We start from the raw sequence: 27,162 nt of genomic DNA on the forward strand, positions 1-27,162 counted from the left end.
TTCTTCAGGTTCCACTGTTCTTAGACTGGGAGAATGAGGGCATGCCAGCTTGAGAAAGTTTTCTCCTAGTAGTAATGAAGAAGACTGGGCATACTGGACATTAAGGAACATTTAAGCCAATAACGTATTTACCAGCATAACACACATCCCCTCACATTTACAGAGACAAAAGAGAGAGAATAGCCAGTCACAGTATTTAAGAGCAGTGAACAAGTATGAGACTTTCCAGAACATACAATTTCCCAACTAATAATGGCTTCATTCAGTTTGTCAGGGATGACTGCTCATCTGTCTCAGATAATAAAAGATTACAGGAAGATTTCCAGGCAGAGAAAGGTTTCCATTTAAACAATAAACTCTAGACACTCTTTCTAGGTAAATGACCTAAAATCTATTCTATAATTATGACAAATAGGAGACAGCAGCACCGCACACTGAGCTCATCAGCACCCTGCATCTCCACTGGAGACAAAATTCAAATGATCATTTATCATTTCAATTGTATTAGACACCATTTGTCTGCATTATTTTAACATTAACCTTTCTCACCTAATATCTTTCAACAGAATTTACTTTAAATAGCTCAGAGAGGAGATGGCTAACTTCTTTCAATTTACACATTTGGTGGGGGGTTAGAGGTACATCTAAAGTGACACAAATTATGCAAATTATCACTGAAGCTAAAAGATAACCAAAAAACAAATACCCAAGGATTTGTTTTAGGAGGGGATAAAGGAGACAACAACATCACATATTGTATGTGACACTTGTATATGTATATATCTATGACATACAAATTCCAATGCATAATATAAAGGGGGCAAAATCAACACAAGTGTGGATGCAAGGGCAGAAATTGAGCTATCAATTATTTTTTCCCAATTGAAGATAAAATTGTCTTCTTTTACCAAAATAAGAACTTTTTAAATCTTTTCAATCTCCTCCTTCTTTGGTTAGGGAAGAAGTGACAGTGGTTGATGGAAGTGTTTTCTGTCTCTTAAAATACCTTTAGGGAGATAAGAGTTACTAGACGGCACAATTGATGGCTTACTCTGGGATGGAAAACAGGCAAGAGAAACAGAAACTCTAATTACAAGTTTTTAGAGGCCTTAGGGTTCAATCTCAGGGGTTGGCAAACTTCTTTTCTAAAAGAACAAATAGTAAATATTCTATTTTATTTCTAATTCAGTTCTGTGGACCATGCTATCTGTCGCAACTACTCAACTCTGCCACTGTAACTCCAAAGAAGTCATAGATGATATGTAAATGAATGGATTGACTGTGTTCCAATAAGACTTTATTTACAGAAGTGGGCTGGGCAGGATTTGGCCTATGGGTCATAGTTTGCTAACCCCTGTTCTATCCTATGGCATATCCCCTCTTCTCTATTAAAAAATAGTTTACGTTTTTCACCCCAGGAGACAGGAAACAAAGAATGAAATAAATCTGGTTGAAAATACAGAGAAGCTTTACTGACACAGGTATAGAGATTGTTTTAGTAAAAAATATACCCAGTTCATTGACCTCAATTAATAAAATGAGTGTTTGTATGAAAATATGGTTCCTTTACCAGCACCATGTACAGTGTGTGTCAAGGTGGTGGAGGGGTTATTGGAGAATCAAACATTGAGCATAACCCTCATCCCCTACCAGATTTACACTTAACCAGATACTTGTGATGGGCCTTAGGACAGGATATATACAGGACGTTAATTGTCCAGTGGACTCAGTGTGTCTTGAAGAGAACAGGGTCCAAAGGAGTAGGTACAGTGTCTTCAGGCTTGTGCTGTCATTTGTGTCTTTGTTCTGGGAATGGAGAGGTTCAGATGTATGTGTTTCTTCTATAATGCTATATATGCATATGTGAATGTGTGTGTATGTGTACCTATATCTGTGTGTTTGTGTATATCTGTGTCTGTATTTGTGTTGTGTATATCTGTGTGTGTTTGTGTGCATGTTTGTGTATATCTGTTTCTACAGCTGACCCTTGAACAGCACAAGGGTTAAGGGAGCTGACCTCCCCACACAGTGTAAGATCTGAGTGTAACTTAACAGCCACCACTCAGTGTACAAGGTTCTTCAGTACCCACTGTTCTGCACCTGCAGGTTCAACTAACCATGGTTCCTGTAGTACTGCAGTGTTTACTACTGAAAAAGCATGTACTTGTGCAGTTCAAACCATGTTGTTCAAGGGTAAACTGTGTGTGTGCGTGCACACACTCCCAACACTAAAATTTACAGGGCTTATGGAAAAAATCGAGTAGATGAAAATCATTAAAAAGTATGAAACTTTGTAATCATAACACTGGAAAAATATGAAAAATCAAATCAACAACAACAAAAAAGCCTATCACAGTTAAATCTCCACTGTCATCAACATCATCGTCACAGACATCTCAACCACCTGATACGTTGCAGCCTTAAACTGGGCTTTTTCCTTCAAAATGAGGAACTTGAGGTCATTTGCTTGTGAGAAGGTTTCTTTAAAATTAAAAATCTCATCTAGCGTGTTGATGTCTTCACATTCAATTATTCTAATCCTGGATTAGATTGGATTAAAAAATAGGTTGCAGTGAAACAGTTGTATTTATCCCATTCCATACTCCAAATAGACTCTGAGTCCTAATGTAATAAATGAGGGTGGGTGAAAAAAACTGGGTTGGATGGGATGGGGTAGGATCTGTCTCAGGGTTAACTGGTTTGACTTGTTTCAATCTCCCTATATTGTGAGGACCACCAGGATGGGTGGAGTTTTGGGGGCCAAGAAGGTATGTTGCGAGATGTAGGGTCATGTAATAGATAAATTGCAAGAAAATTTTAAACATAATTTTTCATTTTTCAAATGACTATTTTTAATGCATGACTGTGGAAATTGAAGAAACATAAATACCTTTTATATTAATTCCTGTGTTTCTGGTTAATAATGTTAATAAATAATTTAAGGAAATATCAGTTCTTTTAGCTTTCCTTCCTTAGTTCTCCATTGTGTATAATTTTATATAGAGCTGATGTTTATTTTTTATTCAATCTATAAATATGTTTTCTAAATGGCATGTTTAATTCTTAATACTGATGATAATTCTTGATATATTTAAATTCAATTATACCACATTATTTTTTCCTGCCATTTACCAGCCTTCCTATTTATTTGGTTTGCTCATTTTCTTTCTGGTCTCTGTTTTTCTCTTTTGAAAAGTTTACAACTGTGTTAATTATTATTCCTTTTAAAGTAGCCTCTCTTTCTGTTCGCTATTGAGATAGTTTTTCTCTATATTTGTATACAAGTCATATAGTTGTAGATTTATCAGTTATCCTGCTTGAGACTCATTGTATCTGTCTTTTTAAAAATTTATTTATTTATTTATTTTTGGTTGCGTTGGGTCTTTGTTGCTGCGTGGGGGCTTTCTCTAGTTGCGGCGGGAGGGGGCTACTTTTCATTGTGGTGTGCGGGCTTCTCATTGTGGTGGCTTCTCTTGTTGCGGAGACGGGATCCAGGTGCGCAGGCTTCAGTAGCTGTGGCTCCCAGGCTCTAGCGCGCAGGCTCAGTACTTGTGGCACACGGGCTTATTTGCTCCGCGGCATGTGGGATCTTCCTGGACTAAGGATCGAACCCGTGTCCCCTGCATTGGCAGGTGGATTCTTAACCACTGTGCCACCAGGGAAGTCCCAAGACTCACTGTATCTCTCAAACATGAGAATTCCTGCCATTAACTTTCAAAAACCCTTCCCATTGTCTCTTTGATTATTGTCACAGCATTGTAACTTCTCTTCCTATACTCCATGTATCTTAATCTGTCATCCGTACTTTTGCCCTCTCCTCTCTGCACTCTATATTTCAGTTTTAATTTTTTTCTAAAGAAATTGTATGTAATTTTCTTTGTAAAAAAATTGGCCCCTTCCCTTTTGTCATGATGTCTTTTCATGTCTTTAGTTTCAGTAATTCTTTTTATTTCTGCAATCATTTAAAACAGAAATTTATTATGTTCTCGTACAGATCCCTCACTCAGGGTTGGATACCTCAGGAGAAAATTTTTAATCAGTTCCAGAAGAGAGATAGAGAAGAGAAGCCTCCATGGTCCACCTGTGCCAGTAAGTGGACATTTTTTTTTTATAATTCCTGTGGTCCTTTGTAGGTTCCAGCTTTGTGCAGGGGTCTCTTCCAACAGTGCACCCCAAGTAAGCCCCTGTTTCCTGTCCATACAAGGGCACTGAAACCCAAACCCAAATTTGACAGAGGCAAGCACCTACCTGCCTTTCTTTCCCTCCTGTTCAGCCCCCGAGGCATTAATAATAAATAGATGCTTAGAGCTCTGGTTTTTATTCCCTCTTCATTTTGGCACCTGGTGGCTTACTTTTCATTTGTAAGTGTTCTTTTGTGCCTTTAAAATATGCTTTTATTATGTTTTACCCAGGCTTCCTAGGAATTTGTAGCAAGAGTACTTTCAGATCATCATAGTGGAAACATTCTTTGTTATTTTTCTATTTAAAACATCCTAAATTAAAATTATTTTTCAGATTGCTTTATTACCTGTGTCCCTGGGAGGCAACCCTCCCATTTGTTTGTCTACGAGCTTTAACATTAATGTATTTCTTCAGGTGCTTCGTATGTTTCTGCAATCTCCCCTTTAGCCGGTATTGTTTTTAGGGGTCTTATGCTGAGTTGCGGGAATGTTCATAGGGCTTCGATATGAGCTTTCGTCTCCAGAAGCCCTAACTATTTTACTGGACTGAGCTTCAGTTAATTTTTTGGCTTGGGGTATTCACAAGTTTAGTAATTGATGTTAGCACTCCACACCTAGGGCTAGCGCAGGCCTGTATTCCTAGCTTAGGCCTAATGACAGTGTCTCTAGACAGCTTACTGTCTAAAGGTTTCATTGTAGTTGCTGCTGCTGCTGTTGTTTTCTTTCCTGGTGTTTATGGGAGAAAAAGATTATTATTTATTCTCCACTGTGTATGGGTTTCCTGTGGATGTTCCGTCCCAGACCCAAAGTATGTATCTGTTTCCAATCAACTGTGTTCCTTTTGGCTTCATCTCCCACTTACATCAATGTCTTAGAAGTTCATTGTCACTCCTGGTACTTTGAATTTCCTACTTGCTTCTAAGACTCTCTGTATATCTTATAAATATTTCCTGTTATATTTTACCTGACGTTTATATATGTAAGAAGTGTGAGGGAGGCAGAAGCTTCCTGTTTAACTCAGATTGCAAACTAGCGAACAATCAAAAAGTAGTGAATAGGGGCTTCCCTGGTGGCGCAGTGGTTGAGAGTCCGCCTGCCGATGCAGGGGACACGGGTTTGTGCCCCGGTCCGGGAAAATCCCACATGCCCCGGAGAGGCTGGGCCCGTGAGCCATGGCCGTTGAGCCTGCGCGTCCGGAGCCTGTGCTCCACATGGGAGAGGCCGCAACAGTGAGAGGCCCGCGTACCGCCAAAAAAAAAAAAAGAAAAGGAACGCCATATAAGTGGAATCTTCAGGAAAAAAAACAAGGACAATATATAATATAAAGTAAAATAATAAAATGAGTGCTACTTAGTATAAAGAATACAAACCCTGGCATCTGAAATGGGCCTTTTTGTGAACTCCCTCATCGCCAGCTCTATGACTTTAAACACCAGAGGCTCTTTTTCTCACTTTTCTCTTTTATCACTTGGATAATGGAGAGATCATCACCTCCTTTAAAAGTTGTTTTTAGAATTAACTGAGAAAGTGTGAATATCATTTGCACAGTGCCTGGCACACAGCAAGTTCTCCAGAAATGTGTTAATTTCCAATTCCACCTCCCTGTTCTATTAGAGTCGCATTAAAAGCGCCATGGTATCCTATGCAAAGGAGTAACAACTTCTGTCAAAAAGGGACTAGTAATGTTTCCCAGGGGAGTGAACTCAGAGATGGCTTGAAAAATGCTAAGAAATTTACCAGCAGAGATTGGTGGGGGATGGGGAGGGAGATGGAAGGCAAAGCAAAAGAAGCATATTTCCCCTGGAGCAATGGGGTGAGAATGTGTGATAGGTATTCCACGTTGTACATTTCAATTTCAGAGACAAGAAAAGTGAGGCTTAGGGAGGCAAGGGACAGTTCAAAGTGCCACAGTTGGTATGTGGTGAAGGTGAGGCATGACCACAGATTTTCTGACTTCAATCTAAAGCATCTTTATAGTGAAAAATGTAGTTTCCTTTTACAATTTCTGTAGGTAGAAACAGTTGTTATTCATGACCCAGAGCCTCACGATATTCTAATTTTGAAGTTATCCCATTTGGGTCAGGATGAGTGGTCCTCATTCGACATTCTCACCCTAACCTGCCACCATATTCTCAGTGAGATTGTGAGCCTCAAAGCAGGAACTGTATCTAATTCAATATCCAGCAAGACAAAAATATTCATGATCAGAATAAAATGTGTTAAGTAAAATGTATTCAACTGTAGAAGGTGCAGTATTAAATCCTGAGTGTTCTTAAACTGTAAACATCCTGAAAATGTCGTAAAGAACAAATCATTTTAAAAACATGACTAGCTGAGACTCTTCAGAATATCAGGGTTATTTCCAAATGTTCTGGACAAAAAAATAGTATAGTTTCTGATGTATTTAGAGAGTCAAGGAATGAAAAATAAGTGGTATCAAATATTCATTGGGATATGTAATGCGAAGATTTCTTCTGCAGCAGCATAATATTGTAATTCCCTCCTGTGACTACTCAAAATATAAAATTTCGGCAGCAATTTCAAGAGAAGCTCCTATAATAAATAGATGATGCCTGTGCTTGCCTTTGTAAGAGCACTTAATGGTAGTACTTCGGTTTTTATCCCTCTCTGCTGTCGTAAAAGCATATTTCAAACATTTTTGGGGCTGAAATGTTCAAAGACACCTGATATTTTAATGCCAGCATATTTAAAAATTATTCCCAATAATAATGAAATCTCAAGCACAAGGTCAAAAAAAATTTGTAGAAGTTTTCTGCAAGTTTATTTCACAGCTTCCACGTATACCCACAGATGAACAGAAGGTATGATTGCACCCAGTGGAATATTCAAAGTACCTTATCCTTTACATATTTCAAACCTATCACTCCAGAGATGCTCTCTGTACATATTCTTAAGCAGGTTCTGTGTACACGGAGTAGAATGTACCAAGGTATAATTTAGGGCACCATGTATAATAGAAAATCAGTGAAAATCACCTAAATATCCTTCAATATAAAACTGGATAAATAAATTGCATTTATATGCATATTGCAGAATATTCTGCAAGCTTTCATAGGAAGTAGATCTATGAACTGTCATAAAACAGGACTTATGGCATATTTTAAATTAAAAAATAAAATTGTGTTTATGTCATATATGTGTGTGTGTGTTATAATATATATATATATAATATATAAAATACATACCCAGTGGATGTTACTAGAAGCTTGTAAATGATATGCTAAAAGAAGATAACAAAATTAAAAGAAGAATACTGTTTCTACCCTATATATTTTTTGATTGTTTGGATATTTAAAACTTATGCATATATAGTATCTTATAAACTTGAAAACAATAAATAAGGAGGAAAATCTGTGTTAAGGCATTTTAATTTGAAGTAATATTTTTTTGAGTCTCTGAAGCATCCTTATGTATACTCTTCAGGTGCATCAACCACCCTTGGTCCAAATTTTATTTTTCTCTCTCCTTTTCATGTTTTCCAAGTCTTGTATTACTCATTACAAAATTATTTCCTCTGAGTATGTAGTTGGTGATATAGGAGAAAAGTTGGACGATATGTATACCTTTATGAACAGATTTGGGAAATGAAACTCAGAACTGCCGTTCCCCAGTTCATTTTTATTTCAAGTTAATGAGATTTTACACCCGATAATTACTTTCATTCAGGTCTCTTTTCACCGTTACTCAAAGCTAATTTAAATATATGAATTACTTTTCCTCTCTGTCTGAGGCAATAAGAAAGGTGGACCCTGTCCTTTAGAAAGCACTTGAAATCTTCCTTCTAAAAGCACTTCAATTTATCGACACATGTGTTGGTGAAATCTTAATTGTTCCCATCTCCTTTGTGAAAATTGATAAATCACCTATTCATTTTGTGGAATATATTTCTTAAGAGTTATTATGTGATTAGTCTCCTACTAAGCCCTCCTTTTGGATGGTGGGGTAGAGTGATGGGGCCGCTGGGCCCCCATCACTGTAGTGCATTTTCATGAAAGAATCTTAAATATATGGGAATAAAATTAACCAACAAAAACTATTAAAAAACTTCATTGGCATTTTGTAATTTGGTTTATTACATAAAGTGTAGCTCTTCTTCTTTGTTGTTATCTATTTTCTTACTATTTTTTTAAACATCTTTATTGGAGTATAATTGCTTTACAATGGTTCGTTAGTTTCTGCTGTATAACAAAGTGAATCAGCTATACATATATACATCCCCATATCTCCTTCCTCTTGCATCTCCCTCCCACCCTCCCTATCCCACCCCTCTGATAAAGTGTAGCTCTTACCAGAGAAACATGTGTAGCTATGTCGTGAAAGTTGGCCAGTAATGTTAAGTTTAGTCATCAGACTCAACGTTTTGAAAGTTTAAAATTTCCAAATTGTTGACTGGGTGAAATGTTTTCACAGATGTCTTCACTGACTTCTGCTTCAGCCAGACTGTTTTGACTAATAATTTTCTTATGGTTGAGGAATATATATATTGCAACCATCCCCTCAACAATTTATGTATGTATATATGTGTGTATGCATGTACGTATATATATATTTTTAGGACTCAGTATATTTCCAAGATTAATTTATTGTGCACTGTGAGATAGAAGAAATGTCAAGCATGGTCACTCTCTTTTAGGGCAGGACAATTAACAAGCAATAAAAGTAGACATTGATCAAATGTTAAACTGTGATTATTTAAAAAAAATACTCTATATAAAGCAACTGATTTGAATTATTTATGCTATCATTCCCCAAAGTAATTTATTAGGTTTTATGAAAAGTTAATTATGAAAAGGAGCTTCAAAAGTCAAATTACTTTGACAAGCTCTTGGATTAATGAAGTTAGACAGGGCATAAAGGGTCCGTGAATGCAGGAGTACACAGTATCTATATTGCGATACCTTTGGTATAATTAAAGAAGGAGTTGTGCAGCATTTGCCAAACTCTGTAAATGTAGAATTCTTCCCACAGAGTACTACTTGGAAGCAGAATTTAGGAATCATAGATAGATAAATAGATGAAGAGATAAATTGGACTTGGGAATAAGTTTAAATAATACTACTCTATCAAACCTTTTTTTAAAGGCTTGATATAAAACAATCAGACAAAAGTAAATAAGTAAAATAAAGCTGCAAAAGTATCTTTATTTTTAAGCATTTCACAAAATTTTATTAATCAATAGTTATAAAATTCCATATTATCACCTTACTTTGAAATTTTGTACCAAGGAGAGGATAGCTCCCTGATTTGTTACTTCATGTCCTCTTTCAAAAGAAAATTAGGTTTCTCTCTTTACAATGTCTTTCAGAAAAGTGAGAACTGATCTCATATTCAATCACATTAACTAGATTTGCTTAGGAAGTGAGTGCATTTGACTTGTACAATTTGAGTTAGACTTCTGGTGTGTGTGTGTAACATACGCATTACATACAGTTACATTGTAAGACACTTCAAATCTATTTTCCCCCTCAGTGAGTATTAAAATATAAATCAATAATTCAAGAACAAGGAATATGAAATTCTGTGTCATAGTCATGGCACAGTTATTTTAGTCATATGTTATTTAAGAGTTGCCACACCTTTTGGCAGCAGAGACAGTTTCTTCACAGAGCAGTTATGGGGGAACACACGTTGGGCATCCCAGATTTGGGGATATTCAGCTCTCTTTTGAGGAATGTAACCTACAGGCAGCTGAAGGAGGAAACTGGACTACTAACATCTGCTGTCTCGCCAGCCATTTCGTAGAGAACGAGAAGAATAAAATAACTACATTTGCTCCCTGCTCGCTACAGGATTTAAGAAGTGAAATAAGAAGCCATCATAAAGGTCCAATGTTGCAGTAAGGAGAAAGGAGGCTTGGCTTAAGAGTGTTGTGATAGGGGATGAGGAAAAACAAAAAGACAGAGAAGGCAACCGAAGTCGCAGCTCCATCTGGCAAATGGAGCTTTAGCAGAGTTGGCAAATGGCAGGGTTTGCCACCAGACACAGCAACAAGTGCCTGAGTCACGTCAGCACCTACAACTTTGCCTCTGCCCAAAGGGGCAGTCAGTCACCTGGAAAGGACTCATTCCTGCACCCCTTTATTCCTCTTTCTACTTTCAGCTGGCAGATGTGTGGACTTGCTGCATCTGGGATTACACCGTCACCTTCGCCTGAGAGCTCTCTCTCTCTTCCAACGTACAAAATGGGGCATTGGCTCATACCTTTGGGATTCACTGGCTTTCCATAGACCCAGTCACCCCGTGGCAACTACTCACATTGATTGGTGGAATGGAATATTGAAATGGCTGACAGCATCTTGTAGACTGGGGATCTGTCCAGTCCAATGACATATATTCTTGGAGCTTCTCTTTAGTTTATGATTCTCCCCTATCCAGAATATAAAGATCTTGAAACTAAAAGGAAATAAATAAAGCCCTGAGTCTTGGGTGGTCAAAGTCTCATTTTATACTTGGTATAGATCAGTTTTCAGCTGTTAATTATTTTAGAACCCCTTTCACTCACAAAATTGGTACATTGGGGTAATAAATATGGCCTCTTTCCCAAAGACCTTTCTCTTTTACAACAGTATTTGCTTATGTTTCATTTGAAGATAATATTTACCAGACTGAATAGGATGTTCAGTTTGCTTACCATGTTAATTGGTTTCTTTTCCCTGTTAAAGTAATTTATTTTTAAAATTATATTGGGACTCCAGTTCTAATTGAAGACATATGTTGACTTTTTATTCTTTGTAAAATATTATTTGAAATGCCCATAACATAGAACGAAGGAAGACAGAGAGGAGGCTATTGGAGAAGCAAGGACTCTTTCCTTTTTTTTTTTTTTTTTTTGTTAAGTCTAAATGTGGATGGAAGAAAGATGAACCAGAGCAGAAATAATGGTACTCGAAGTCCATGCAGTAGAAGATGGAAACAGATTTACAAATTGGTGCATGTAATGGAACACCAAGACCACTGTCCCTTGATAAGAACAGTAGACTAGTTAAAAGAAAGACGAGTTAAAAGAACATAAAGACCCCACTTATATGAGGTATGCAGAATAGTCAAACTCATAGAAGCACAGAGGACAATAGTGGTTGCTTGGGGCTCAGGGGTTGGGGGAAACGGAGACTTGTTGTGTGAGTATAAAGTTTTAGTTGTGCTAGGTGACTAAATCGAGATCTGCTGTACAACATGGTGCCTAGAGTTAATACAGTATTGTACACTTCAGAATTTATTAAGAAGGTAAATCTCATGTTACGGGCTCTTACCACAAAAACCAAAACAAGGGACACAAGGAAACTTCGGGAATTATTGGATATGTCTATTCCTTTGATTGTAGCAATGGCATCATAGGTGTTCACATGTGTCCAAACTCATCAGACTGTACACATTAAATATGTGCAGTTCTTTGCTTATCAAGTTTATCTCAAGAAAGCTGTTTTAAAAATATAAAGAACTTTGCAATTTGATGGTGTGGGTTGACATCGCCCTATCTGCTCCTTTGCCCCCAACACCCTGTTGTTCAGCATCATTGTTTGCACACAGGTTGAAATTAGAATTTCCATGTTAGGAATTAAAGGTGCAGAGTAAGGACCTTTATCATTTTGGCATTCAGAGAGGAGGAGCTAATTAAATGAAACAGATCCACTAATTTTTAACATAAATAAAAGAAATGTTAGAGACAATAAGAATATTTTTAAATTTCTCATTTGCATTCTCAAAAAGTTAGAGAAGATATTTAGTCATTAAACAAAATATAGTTTGCTATGAAAAGAAAACTATTGTAAAATTACAACGAGTTCATGGGGTAGAGGTTGCCTTTAAAGTATGGTGGTATAATCACCCCCTAGAGACCAACCCTGCTGGTGACAACATCTATACCTCAGACAGAATAAAAAAGATAAATACTTGGTAATTCTGAAGAGTCAACAAAAGTAGACAGATTTTGGAGGAGACTGAATAATTGGAGAAGAAACCAGAATGAGAATGAATTTCCATTCACTTGTAATGTTGCTTCAAGGGTGGTTTGCAGTTGTAGAGTGGCAAGGTGGTCAGAGAGATCAAAAAGAGTAGTCTAGTCTATGCCAGCTTTCCCCTGGGGATTGAGAAAACTAATCCAGAAGGGAGTGCCACGTAAACACTGTGTAAGTCTCACGCTTCTCAGTGAATCGCACATGTTGAGAATCAGACTAAAAGCGGTGTAGAAAAGGCTTATATAGTTAAACTGAGATTTGAACCACGGAAGTTAATACCGAGCTCACAGTGTAGGTTTAAGCATGTTAATTGGTTTGGAAAAAAAAGTCCTTCAGAGGAATTTAATAGAATCCATATCATAAACAACATACCATACAAAATAACCAGGATCTAATCCAAAAGTATTAATCATATACAAACAAGGGCAATGTGACCCATTCTCAAGAGAAAAGGCAACAAAGGTGACTAACGATGAAATGAGGTGTATGTTGGAATTAGCAGACAAAACATTTTAAAAGCTATTGCATCTATACTCAATGATATAGAGAAAACATGCTCAAAATAATTAAACAGTACATATCAGCATATAAATAGAAATTTTAAAATTTAGAAATGAAAATTATAATATCTGAATGAAAAATTCTCCCAACGGTTTAACAGAAAAAAATGGAGATTGCAGAGGAAAACATCAAGAATTAGATTAATCAATATCATTTATCAAATCAGAACAAAGAAAGATGAGATTGAATATATATGAACAGAATCACATGGACCTATGGGTCAATATCAAGAGATCTAACATATGCATTTATACTTCTAAAAGGAAGAGAATAAAAGTAGGGAAGAGAAAAGATTTCCTCAATTCGGTGAAAAACAAATTTATGAACTCAAGGGAACTCAATGAACAGAACACAGGATAACTTAAAAATGCATTAGCACATAATACTCAAACTGCTGAATATGAAACGTAGAGAGAAGTCTTAAAGCAGCCAAAGCAAAACAAAATGTTATATATGTAAAATAATTATTTGAATGAATGCTGACCTCTTAGAAGAAAAGAATCATGGGAATCGAAAGATAGGAAAACAACAGATTTACAATGCTGAAAGAAAGAAAATAACATTGCCAATTCAGAATTCAGTATCCAGTGAAAATATTCTTCAAGGATGAAAATGAAATAAAAACATTTTCAAATAAAATAAGAGAATTAATTACTTGCAGACCTAAAGTACAAAAATGGTAAAGGATTTTCTTCAGCCTGAAGAAACATGCTACCAGATGAAACTTGGCTCTTCTGGAAGCAGTGAAAAATATCATATGTGATTTAAAAAACTGAGTAAATATAAAAAAAACTACTTGTTTCTCTAAGACACTTTCAGATTCATTGGACTGTTTAAAGCAGAACTTTATCTTGTGTGATTTATATTATATGCCGATATAGTACATATTACAACTCTATTCTAAAAGCTTCTGTTTCTTGGTAAGTTGACAAGGCTTGGAAAGACGTGTGCTTCTCTTGCAACAACTAGCAAAAGCTGGATAAATTATAAAAAAAAAATTTTTTTACATCTTGGATTTTGGCTAAGGATTAGTTTTATCCTTCACACAGGACCTCTTCTGGGTAAAAGAAGAAAAGCATTTAGCCATCATGCAGAGCTGGTGTAAAAATCTGGAAACTTGAAGGGTCCGAAAGCATGATTGGTTTTCCCCCAGTGAACATCTGTTAAGTTACGGGCCATTAAGGGAGCCTGGGGAACTTGGCTGGAAGCTTCTAGGAGACAGAATAGAATCTCATTTAGTCTCACGGTATATAGGAGACAGAGGCTTGTTAGGGCTAAGGGCTTGCCTCAAGCACATATCAGCTTTTCCATTTAAGATTGTATTACATCAGTTTTCTCAGAAACAGCCTGAAACAGGGATCCTTATGAAAGTGATTCATTTGGGGGATGGGTTGTTTTTAGAAGGGAGTGAGAAATGCAGGAAGGGGCAGGGGACTCAGCTACAGGCAGGTTCTTGGCTATGATCAGCTCTCACAGGAGCACTGGACTGTGAATTGCACCAGAGTTGTCCTTCCCTGAGGAGTTGTCCCTCCTTGGGGTGTCTGTTTTTGGCCCCCTCATGTCAGTCATTCATTGATTGCTGTCTACTCCCGCTGGAGTGAAGGGGAACACTCTCCCTGTCTTCCATTCCTTGGGAAGATCTCTGAGAACGGAGGGCAGCTCTGAGCCCTTAGGAGTCAGCAGTCACCCATAGCGGGGGGATGGGTGCACTGGTCTTGTGAAGGACATCTGCAAGGGGCATGGTAGCATCCACTAGAAATAATCGTTAGCTTTCCTACGTGCTGCCCTTCTTTGGTCTTGTAAAGATAATTCTCTGCGTAAATGCTCTCTTTCCTTTCTTCTAAACCATGGGTGACCTTGGAGAAGCATTCACATTTTCAATGCACTTTCTAAATATCAAACACTGTCAAGGAGATTCAAAGGATGATTATGAAATTAATAGCCCCCAAAGTGGACGAAGGGTTTATCTTACAGGTTAATTATATGTGAAAGTGCTCTCCTTTTTTGAGTATGTGGGGGTGTGTGGATATATCCAAAATCACATGTGGACTACATTTTGTAGTAAATTAATCACAAACACCCCCAGTTTTCAACACATTATACCGTATTAACATTCTGATTATATGAGACAGTTGACTAGGCATATGTATTTCTGTGAGCAGCTGTAAAGAAAATGTCTTTTTGGTTTGTTTCACTGCTCTTGGATTTCAATAGTATTGAGATTTTGCTGACAGAAATTGATTGCTGAATTGATTGAAGTGTTATGGTTTACACATTTTCTTGTACATGTAAAACTGTTTTATACTCTTTTCCATCCAATAATTCCATTATGAATCAATTACTTTTTATGTTCCTTCTGTATAATATTACATTTTTCTAAGCATTCTTCAACATCCACCCCCCACCACCTTCTGGTGTTGCAGCTTCAGAAAAGAATTGTATTTAAACAGCAATTTATGAACATAAAGAATTGATAAGCATATCTGAATTCACAATGTAGAAATGTATAGGTGTTCATTTTAGTATGAGAAGGTTGGTAATCTTCAAGATGATCCTGAGGAGGAAAAGGTGACCAAGGTCAGCTCTTAGAGCAAATGCCTTTTTTCTTTCTTCTTTTCTCCAAACATTGGCCTCGACACAACAGCAGGATTTTATGTGATTCTCGCATTTATATATCCTGTTTTAGCTATCCAGAGTTCAACAAATATAATTCTGCTTGCATTCTAATTACTGTTTAATATCTCAGAGCCTCTCAATTATGCTTTTTGCTTAATAACTGTTTAACTCAATTTGTTTTACATAATGATTCAAAACATTTGTCACTGGAGTTTACCATATATGGAGTTGGTACACTCCATTTTGGAATTGTTTCACTTAGTAAGGCACGGTGGCATTTGTATCTAAGAAAACTGCTACGTTAATCTTTTGTACCAAGGGTTATGTTTCAATTTTATGTTTATTAACAATAGAATTAAAGCTTCCATTCTCATCAAAATTACCTGGAATTGCTAGGACCCTCAAACTCTGATTGGTGTGATAGTTTCCACCTGAAATTTGCAGTCCCAACTATGAGACTTTAGGAAAGTCCCTTACGTGGTCTGACCATCATTATTCTCTGTAGAAAAGACTGTTGGACTAGATGAAAACTCTGTCTAGTTTTAGTATTTATTTGTCAGTGTTCTTCACATGATAGAAATTGGGATGTGTTCAAATGCAATGAACTTTGTCTTAATGAATAAAATAGATGTATCAGTATATAAAACTGGAAGTTCAGTCCCTTATAGAGTGACTCTGTGTCACCTATATCGTCAGTGATCTCTTCTTCTGTCTCTCTTCTCTGCCCAAACTTCTGGGTTAATGTATTTCTAATCTCTATCTATGCCTTAGATTTCTTGAGTGCTAGGGCTTTGTCTTATTTATATTTCCCCAATATTCAACCTAATTCTTGGCACAAATAGTTGTGAATAAACAGAAAGTCATTTAGACTTCAAAATGATGATGACTATGATTAGTTTAACCTAAAAAAATCACAGTAAATTTGCTTTGTATTGAAGTTGTCCACTCTGAACTTGGGAGCACTATCATATTAAAAAAACATTTGCTTCACTAGCATTAGAAAAAGAAAATAGGCAACAAGATGGAATCTAACCACTGAGAAAAATCTGAAAAACTGAAGAAAGCAAAGTAAATTGCTATTGGTATGAATAATTTCACTCTTTGATACATGTATCTCGGAGTAAAGAATTCCACTTGAGAGGGAGATTAGGTAGTTGATTAGCCTCTAATATGATGGCAATATTTCTTATGTATTCAAAAATGTCCTGGGCTTCCCTGGTGGCCCAGTGGTTGGGAGTCTGCCTGCCGATGCAGGGGACACGGGTTTGTGCCCCGGTCCGGGAAGATCCCACATGCTGCAGAGCGGCTGGGTCCGTGAGCCATGGCCGCTGAGCCTGCGCGTCCGGAGCCTGTGCTCCACAGCGGGAGAGGCCACAGCAGTGAGAGCCCTGCGTATCGCAAAAAAAAAAAAAAAAATGTCCTATATTTTACTGAATGCTTACACTTCCAAATTGCCAACACTATTCTTTGTTTGAAGTACTTGAGTTTTTGAATTACGTAGATAAGAATCCTCAAAAAAATGTCATAAGGAGAAAAAAAAAGTAGCTCTGATGCTCTAATATTTTTGTTCATAAATTAAAATGGTTCGTATAAAGCATACCCTCTTATAATGGATATTGCTTCTCCTAATTTCAGCATTTTCAGGTATAGTTATATAGTCTTGTTGGTTAAAGCTATGAAATGGTATTCTAACAATTACAGCCAGAGGGCTTCCGTGACTTAAATATATTTCATGCTTTCTCTTCCATGTCTTGTTATTTTGGACAAAGGTGAAATCCAAAATATGACCCCTGGAATTAATCATGTTTGTATGTCCATAAATAGCTTATGTTGGAACATGGTGATTGCTCACTAAAATATGTTACATAGCATTAACAAAAATATATTGTCTGGGCAAAATATATGACTGGTATGAATAAATAGCTCAATGTAATGAGTGAATAAAAAAATACACATATATATTTTTTCCTGACAGTGATAGGAATGACTTAATATTATTCACTCTACATATGCAATATATTTATATATATATAAAGTTCAAATTTAAATATATATATATATATATATATATATGTAATTTCTCTCGCTTGCTTTCTTTTTTGCTTACTTGCTGTTTTTGTTTTTTTTCCCTTCTGTGAAAGTACTGAGCGACCAAATTCAGTTTTGAACTTACAACCCTGGATTCCTTTCTAATCTGTTCTAGCTGAGCTAATAGTAGTATTTGCAGTAACTCATAAGAAATGTTCCAAGTTCTTTCAGTTCATTTCTAGAGAGAGTCATGAGGGCAGTGAATAGTTTCCTAACACCAGGTCTGAAAACAGCAGGGTATATTTAAGAATATCCTGTGGCTAAATATTCCTGAAGTCATCTCTAAATGATGAACTCCCCCAAAGCCCTACATGGATCTTGTGCCCATCACCCAAAAGACTGCCTGATATTACATTCAATGCTCAAAGGATCTATTTTCAAAACATTCAAAACATTACGGAATCGATGGAAATGTTCATTACACATTTGTGTTGCGCACCTGTTCACCTATGGCAAAATAATAGCAAAGGAATCCAGCTGGGCAGTTTGGGGGTGCCCTTGTTTGGATCTTTGCACACTCAACATTGAGTCCATTCAGCAAATATTGGCCAAGATCCTAAGATTTATTCATGGTCAGTGCAGCCTGTTCCACACCACAGATCTAAAAGCTGGGTGCAGGTAGGTGTCTTCACATACCTATAAGGTATGTCTGATTTCATTTTCAATCTGTATGAGCCCATTTATACAATGTTTAAAATCAAGCAAAAATAATCTAGGATGATAACATTCAGAATAGTAATTACCCTTGAGGTATACTTACAGTGAGGGGATGTGAGGAAGCCTTTTTGGATACTGGAAACGATCTACATCTTGATTTTGATGGCAGCCACATGGACTGGCATTGGCATTCTATGAAAAATACATCAGCATGTATAGACTTAAGATGTGTGTGTTTTGCCCTGTGTAAGTTTTATCTCATGCATCAACCTGTTTTGGAACCCACAGCTCCCTTCTGTTTGCTAGGAATAGAAGAAAGAGAGCTCTGGACTACAAAACCAGGTTGATGTGGTTACAGGTTGAGCATGGTCAGGCTTGTGACCTGAAGGTATAACGGAGTCTAATGGAACCAGGTTAGGGTGGCTCAGGAACCAGAAAACAAGAAGCAGAGTAGGGAGAAAAGCCAGCTGGGTAGCGGGAGAACAGGAACCAGATTCCAAGCTAAGGGACAGCAGTAGAGAACAGACAAAAGGGAGAAGGTTCGGGAGGTTTACCCTGGACACCGGAAGAGGTTGATATTTACGTAGTACCTGAAGGCAGGAGGGAGAGTGTCAAGAATGCTAGGTCAAGTTAAACACAAGATCTCCTTCTTGAGTAGAAAGGGGTTATAATATCCCGTTTCACTTCTACTCTGTGGACTTTCTGAAGGTTGAAGGAAAGCACTCTCACATACTCCTTCAGGGTGTATCACTGGACAGATACATTATGAGCATTTTTCATGTGTCAGGTTCAGTAATCATCACCATATCAGCAAGAGTTTAGCACCTCCCTCAAAACTTTCTCAGGTTCACAGCCCAAGTTACCCCAGACTGTCACTCAGGATAGAAGATGGATGGTAAGGTATTAAGGAGGCATGTGCAAGCAGCCTGAGCTGTTGCTGGAAATATAACTGTGAAGTGTGTCTCAAACAACACAAGGTTTACTTAGCTATCAAGTATTATATCTTAGTCAGTATTGAGTCTGTTCATTAAATACTGACTGTGATGAAAAGAACTAATTCCCATTCCTTATCTCTGGGTGGCTATATATGTGAAATAGCATGGATGAGTCCAGCTTTACAACTACTACCCAGTATCGTTATTAGTGACATCGTTTGCTCTTGAAAGTGTCCTGCTTTGCATGATAAAATGTATGGTCATCCTCCCTACCCCATGCATCACCCTACCTACGATCTTCACATATACATGTACATCACTTTAATGATTATCATATGATATGGAAGTGTTCTTCTTTTCTGTCTCCCCATCAGTGACAATTTCATCTTTGTAACCTACCATGTGTTCAGTGAGTATTGACTAAGTGAATATGTGAATCATTGATTAAAAAATGGATATTTCCTATAGTTTGATGAAGTGTAAAGTGAGTATGGACGACTGATAAAGGAGAAGGATTGCCTTGACATGTTATGAAGCTGGCTGGGGATAGCAGTAGTCCAGAGAGGCAAAAAAACAGATGACTGCCGTTAACATCCAGAAGAAGCATTCATTAGCTAAATACATTCTAATTCAGGAAATTAAATATCTCTTGGATACTTCAAGTTATGCTCAGTAAAATTAGTGATCAATCTGTAGCCATTCATCTGTCTCTTTTCAAAAATAGAAAATTATATCATCATGTTCAGGTAAAATAGCTTGTTAAGTAGAGTTTATTTGGAATGGAAGTGTAGAAGAAGGGGGAAATCATCCATCACTTAAAGCTATATTAAGAAAGTTAAGCCCTCACTGCAGGCATGTGCTTCATCAGCATGACTGCATACTTTAACATTTTTAGCTTCAAAGACTCTTCTTTTAATTGAAACCCAATATGTGTTTATTGCTGACACATGTTAAAAATCTTGCCTATGCAGTACATAGATCTCTCTCCAAAGCCAATAGTCCTACACTGTTTGTTTCCTAATTAGCACAGACACTATATGAAAAATGCAAGAGACATCTGCTAGGTGGAGATGCCTATCAGTTCTAATTGATTTTTTTATTGTCCTGGATAATCCAGAGGTACTGATGGTTTTGACTTGTCTTGGAGATTCCTTTAATAAGCACATTTTCCCGGAGCATTTAACATAACAGTGATTTAGAGGTATTTTTAGTAAGTTCTAGATTCACCTCACATAGTGCACAGTGGCAGGATTGAATAGCAGCGATCATATATATTCTTGTCTGTAATGATGCAGAGTTTGAAATTAAGTCAAGCAATGTCATGTATCCTGACATCAAAAGTGCATAAACTGCTTGGTACAGAGAACTAGTTGCAAAATGTGCAATTGACTATGAAGCCTTTTAAAAAACTATTAACTACTCTGCAGTAGAGCTTGAGGAGTAGACTTCAGATCACCTACAGAATTTTGATAAAAGTAAGATACAGTTGTTCCTGTGTTTTAGCCACAGCAGTTAGTGGCCTGTGCACTGTATTTGTAGCTTCGTGCAGTACCCTCCCTATCTCTCCCCTGCCACACACACACTTTGTATACACCAGCTTTACACCTGTAATGAACCTTGTGCCCCCGTGCGAGCATCACATGCTAACTATTTGTTTAATTTCTGTTTGACCTACTAAGACGTCTATAATCAGAAATCAGGGCGTTCCCATATTCACCTTTGTATTTCTAATGCCTGGTGTATTATCTGGCATAACAAAGGAGCTCAGTAAATAATTTATGAATGAATAAAATCTTGAGCAAGCTATCATAAGCTTGTGTCCTCATCTGTAAAATGGAGATAATAGTATCTAACCCGTATTGCTTTTGTGAAACAAATACATCACACAAAATACTTAGCTCCATATCTAAAATATATTAAGTACATCAGAGAATTAAGAGTTGTTTTTTTTTCAACTGGATTTCTGTGATTTTCTTTTTGGCACTTATTGTATGTAAGTATCCCTGGATTTAGCCAAAAATACCTACGGCCTCAGAAAGGATTAGGATTGTTAGAGCAGGAATGCAAAGAGGAAGGACTTCATTCCCTACATGTGATCAATGACAATTAGAGGGCGATGCTGATATACATTGAGAGTGAATTCTATTCCAATTACAGCACTATTCGATTTACAGATATCCTATCAACTAGTCATCACAACAGGCTCTGAGTTTGGAATTATCTTCTACATTTAACAAAGGAGGATACTAGGTGAGAGATGAACGCAAATGTAGAGATGAACTCAAGTGTTGATGAGAGGTTGATACTTGAAAGCCAGTTCTCTCAGAATCGTACTCCTTAGGGATCCAGCAGACTGAGAAGAATTGGCAGTGTTCCAGGCAAGGGAAAGACCTGAGAGGGGCTACTGTGAATCTCAGGAAATGGCTTTTCTATTTTATGTTCTCTATAATCTTTAAATCAAAGCTAAAGAGGATTAGGCGGGACTTTGTTAAATTTAATCTAATTCCCTGACCTCATTCATGTCAATGATGAACTATTCAGTGGAAATTTTTCTCTGTCTTTTCTTCCAATTTGTCCTCTTTCCTCACCAAGAGAACTCTCAGATTTCTTAATCCAAAGCCCAGTAATAATCAAAATTATAGCTGTCATTTGCTTAGTACTTTTATCTGTTAGCAGCCATTTTTCTGAATGCCAGTCCTGTTAAGGTATTGATAATCCTTGTTTTTATTTTACATACCAGTAAACTGAAGCCCAGAGACAGGAAGTGGTTTACCCAAGATCTGTGTTTAGTAGGGGGCAGCCTCTTCTCTCTGACTCTGAAATCTCTTTCCATTACATCATGCTTCGCCTATGTTGAAATCTTTCAACGTAGTAGAGTCAAAAAAATCAAGCCGAACTAGTCAAGGAGCAAACAAAAGTGAGGCTGGAACGTCTTGTGCCAAAACGTAAGGATGTACTCACCAGTAGATGGAGAAGTCTCAGAAAGGACATGGGAGTTTGAGAAGCTCCTGCTCACCCCTCATTTCACATTATACTACTGCTGCTCTTCATCATTACTGCAATGTATAATGCATTGCTTCTGATCTCTAGAACATACATGTTGTTTCATATTTATTTGTTTTTACATTCATTCTCTTTCCTATTTGTTTGTTTTTAACACGTTTTCAACCTCTGTGATGGAATTCATTATCTGGTTCTGACACCCATCTGCCTCATGGGTGCCTATTCAGACTATAAGCCATCACTTAAAACCTCCCTCCTCCTAAGTATCCTCCTCAACTACTCCATGAGGACTGAAGGGCTTCTCTCCAGTATTCACATTGCACATTCCAAGCACTTCCATCCCAGATAAAATTGACCTTTGTCTTATCATCCTCATCTTGGACTCGGAGTTACTCAAGAACTATGATGGTTAGTTTTATGTGTCACCTTGGCTAGGCCGTGGCACTCAGATATTTGGCCAAACGTTATTCTAGATGTTTCTGTCAAAACATTTTTAGATGAGATTAACACTAAATCACCAGACTTTGAGTAAAGCAGATTATCATCCATAATGTGGGTGGGCCTCATATAATCAGTTGAAGACCTTAATAGAAAAAGATGGATCTTACCTGATGCAGAAGAAATTCTACCAGCAGTCAGCCTTCGGACTGGAGCTGCAGCTTCAAATCTTCCCTAGGTCTCCAGCATGCTGGTCTGTCCTGCACATTTTGGACTTGATAGTCACCACATTGCATGAGCCAGTTTCTTAAAATAAATCTCTCTAGATAGATAAATAACTAGAGAGCGAGAGATCTCCTTTTTGTTCTGTTTTTCTGAAGGAACCCTGACTGTTAAAGAAAAACTCCTATCATCTTTGTATTCCTAGGTACTAGGTAAAGGCTGGCACATAGCAGGTTCTCAACAAATAATCAAAAATGAAAGAATAAGAGGTTTTCATAAGAAAGTAAAAAAAAAAGGTGATGGGTACTGGGTGATGTGGAAAAATCACGTATATATAATAACAAGGGCAAGTGATTAGATTTTTCAGGGTATATGGAAATAGTTTTAGTATGAAACATTTTAAAAATTCTTTTCCACAGTGTGTTGACATATACCCTATGCAGGCAAAAAAAAAGGCATTTTTCTGTCCATATGTGGAAAAGATAGATGAAGTCTCTAAATGACCACTCAAGGTACCTTGATAAAGAAGAAGGAATCACAGAAATCCCTACGGGCTTAGACCTGTGGAATAATTCAGTGGTAACCTGTATGGAAAGCCAGGTTCCAACAGATAGTTTGGAATCTTGGCCTGGCTAAACACCTGGTAAGAATTGTGAAGTTTTCTAGTGATCCTGCCTGCATACATTGTGCTATATTTGCATAAAGTATATGAATCATTATTCCTGAAGAGAGAGAGTGAGAGAATTTACTTCTATTTACAGGATTCTAACTATTATACTGACAGGTACTGCTCTGGGGCAAAATTAAGATTTTTAAAATAAGACTTTAATTTCACTTAATATAAATAGAATTTATTAATATCTGATATTTATTATGACTCACGATTGAACTCAATCTTGTCAACAGTGTATTGCCCAAGCAACCAGGTAACTGAAGACTTTGAGCTCTTTATTTCTACCTCTGTGGTGGAAATCATTGTCTGTTTCAGATTTTTCACATACCTTACAGAGAAATTCTTCTGTTGATTCCTGAAGTCTTGCTGGTCCACAAACAACCACACTTGCTCAGCAAAGCAATCCATAATATTCACTTGGCTACTTTGGAAAACAAAAGACTGTCTCCTTTGTTTTTGATCATGCTCCTTGTTAATGAACCAGATACAATTTTAGGAGATAAGGAATTGTGCTGTTACATCAGCATCCTTTTAAAGCCACATCTATACAGAACTAGGCTTCTCCCTGAAAGAAATGTGCCATGTAAAGAAACTTAGGTTTTCTAGTTGCCCTTCTTTCAAAAGCTATCCTTTATCCTTTGAAAGAAAGCAAAAAAAGAAAGAAAGTCTCTCTCCCTCTAGCTCTCTCTTTCTTACACACACACACACACACACACACACACCCCTTACCTCATTACACAAGGCTCTTTTGTTTTTCATAAGTTTTCCTGATTTTATTTACATGAGAATATACATTGAGTTCAGTTCCAATAAGGTTGACACAAGATGTGCGTGGAACATAAGATGGCAAATTTTGCAGTAATCTTTTCATTAATAGAATCCAATCCCCACACGTGTTGTCTTAGAAATAAAGCTGGTGTGACAGCGAAAGAAAAAACAACTCATTTCTTTTCAGCCTAATAGACTTATGGAAAGCAATAATCCTTTGCTAATTTCTTCCATCAGAGCAAGCATATGTTGTAAAGAATCACATTTAGAACAGAAGTAAGCTACATTAAGTGCCAAGAAATAATGCAGAGAATGGTTTGCTTTCTGAGTACGTCAGATTTTCAAGGTTCAAAGAGAAGGTCTTTTTATAAGAGATATGTGAACTCTTTCTAACCAAAGGCCATGAATTCTTGAGGGATTCCAACCTTGCTCTTTTCAGTTATTTCAGTGTGATACTGACATCTTCCCTCATGGACTGTGATTTCAAAGTTACAATCTAAGTCTAGGCAATTTGGGTTGCAAAAAAAAAAAAAAAAATTGTGTAAAAGTTTATTTGTTTAGGGCTTCCCTGGTGGCGCAGTGGTTGAGAGTCCGCCTGCCGATGCAGGGGACACGGGTTCGTGCCCCGGTCCGGGAAGGTCCCACATGCTGCGGAGCGGCTGGGCCCGTGAGCCATGGCCGCTGAGCCTGCGTGTCCAGAGCCTGTGCTCCGCAACGGGAGAGGCCACAATAGTGAGAGGCCTGCATACCGCAAAAAAAAAAAAAAAAAAGTTTATTTGTTTAAATTGATAGAAGTATCTCACATTGCATCCCCTGACTTCTCCTGCAAAGCAAACCATCCAAAAACATAGTGCCTTTGTCTTAGTCTGTTCAGGCTGCTCTCGCAAAACGTACCTTAGATTGCATGGCTTAAACAAGAAACATTTCCTTTTCATAGGTCTGGAAGCTGGGAAGTCCAAGATCAAAGTGCCAGCAGATTTAGTGTTTGGTGAGAGCCTACTTCCTGGTTCGTAGATGCCATCTTCTTGCTTCATCCTCACATAGTAGAAGGAGCAAGGAACTCTCTAGGGTCTCTTTTATAAGGGCACTGATCCCATTCATGAGGGCTCCACCCTCATGACCTAATCATTTTCCAGGGCCCCCATCCCCAGATATTCTCACATTAGAGATTAGGTTTCAACATATGAATTTCAGGGGAACACAGACACTCAGTCTATAGTGATCTTAAAACAAGAAACATTTACAGAGATCAGAGGCCAGCCAGTTTTGGCTCATGGGCCAAATCTGACCAGTAGCCAGTTTTAGTACAAGTCAAGAGATAGGAATGGCTTTCCCATTTTTAAAGGACTATAAACAAACAAAGCAGAATACGAGACAGAGAAGACATATGGCTCACAAAGCCTAAATTATTCATTATCTGGCCCTTTCCAGAAAAACTGTGCCCACCTCTGACTTGGAGCATGCTTTTTTTGGTCAGAAACTTGCACTGGTGTCAGCAGTGTGGTAATGTTGGTCTTTGCTAGGCTCTGTCACACATCTGTGGTCAGCTGTCTGGTAGTTACGTTGCTCTGATTCTGGGGGTTAGTGGCTGTGGACTGGGATGTTGGAAGTAACTTGGCCACATGTCTCTTATCATCCAAAAAGTAACCTAGACTTGTTCACATGGTGGCTGGCAGAGTTCCAAGGAGTATAGAAGTACACTAGGCCTCTTGAGGCCTGCACCTGGAGCTGCCGTAATGTCACTTTCTTCACATTCTACAGGTCAAAGTGTTACAGGACCAAACTTGGGTCCCCTTGCCCTTGGGTGGGCGGGGCAGTAAAGCCAATCTGCTGACACTGGGTGGTGGTGAAGGAAAGTGCAGCATTTACTGCAGGGCGCCAAGCAAGGAGTCCAGGCAGCTAGTGCTTTAAGAGGCCCGAACTCATGGAAGGCTTTCAGGGAAAGTTTTTTAAAGACAGGGTAAGGGATGGGGGTTTAGAATGTGTGATCAGCTAGTGCACATTCTTCTGATTGGTTGCTGGGGAGGTCATCAGCCGTCTGCATCATCGACCTTCTGGTTCCAACCCATCTGGGGTCTCTGTGCTTGTGGGCAGAATACAGTTCACTTCTTCCACCTGGTGGGGGTTTCAGTATCTGCAAAACAGTTCAAAGGACATGGCTCAGAATATTATCTATAGCCCTTGAGGAGGAACTAGAGGTGCTTGACTTTGTTTAATGGCTAAACTATTATTATTTTGTCTTGCTTGACTGTTTTCCTCACTTTCTGCATTTTCTCGCTTCTCTGATTAAATTTACTCTTTGGAACTGGGGGAAGGCCTAGGAGGCTAAAGTTTTTCTACAGACAAGAGGCAGGCAGAGGATATGGGGGTTCTGTTCTGGGAAGGCCCCATAGGGCGCTGTTTGGTTACTAAAGTAAGTCACCAGCCCAGAGAGAAGGGGGATGTGTAGCTGTTTTTGCAGACAACTACACACAGAAAGCAAGGGCTTCAGGAGCAGCGGACCTTTACCTGAATTGTAGTGAGAAAGAAGAGAGCTCTCAGCTACCTACACTGTAGCCTCCACCCCAAGGCTCTCTTGCGTTCAGATTCACTCTTTATGCTCTCTCTATCTCTGCACCTTTTGGTCCTTTATGTCTGCTGTGATCTTCATGCCTGCTTCATTGCCTTCTGCAGTCCACTTTCTCTGCTTCTCTTTACATAGTTAGTAAACACGCCTATCCTAGCCTGGACACTGTGAGCTCATATAGTGCCTCTGGGGGTATTAGGAAGAGGTGTCCTTTTTTTCTGTTAAACACACTTGGCAAGTGAAATACAGGCTGGATTTCAGATAAGGTCGATGTACAGGGTAAAATCTGCAAACATTTTCAGGAGCCCAAGTCCTAGCCTGTTTCCATATCTCTTGTGTTTGCTCACTTTGAGAATCACCTGGGACTGACTCGGGCGAGAATCTGATTGTGTCTTGTTTCAAGTAGCTATTCCTAGTCCAGTTATTTGGAGCCCATGGGGTGGCACGTAGCATCCTGTGTCCCATGCCTGGAAGAGGGT

The 27,162-nt window shown here is 38.0% G+C and overlaps 1 long non-coding RNA gene across 1 annotated transcript in view; it reads left to right on the forward strand.

The window, feature by feature from the left end:
* Nucleotides 1-4,029: 4,029 nt before the first annotated feature.
* LOC137233080 (uncharacterized) overlaps nt 4,030-27,162 on the forward strand; it is a 149,362-nt gene continuing 126,229 nt past the window's right edge. Inside the window, exon 1 of the long non-coding RNA XR_010947286.1 lies at nt 4,030-4,089. This is a non-coding gene — a long non-coding RNA (uncharacterized lncRNA). The remainder of the gene's footprint in view (nt 4,090-27,162) is intronic.

The sequence above is a fragment of the Pseudorca crassidens genome, chromosome 10 (assembly GCF_039906515.1).
Source record: "Pseudorca crassidens isolate mPseCra1 chromosome 10, mPseCra1.hap1, whole genome shotgun sequence".
NCBI classification, from domain to species: domain Eukaryota; kingdom Metazoa; phylum Chordata; class Mammalia; order Artiodactyla; family Delphinidae; genus Pseudorca; species Pseudorca crassidens.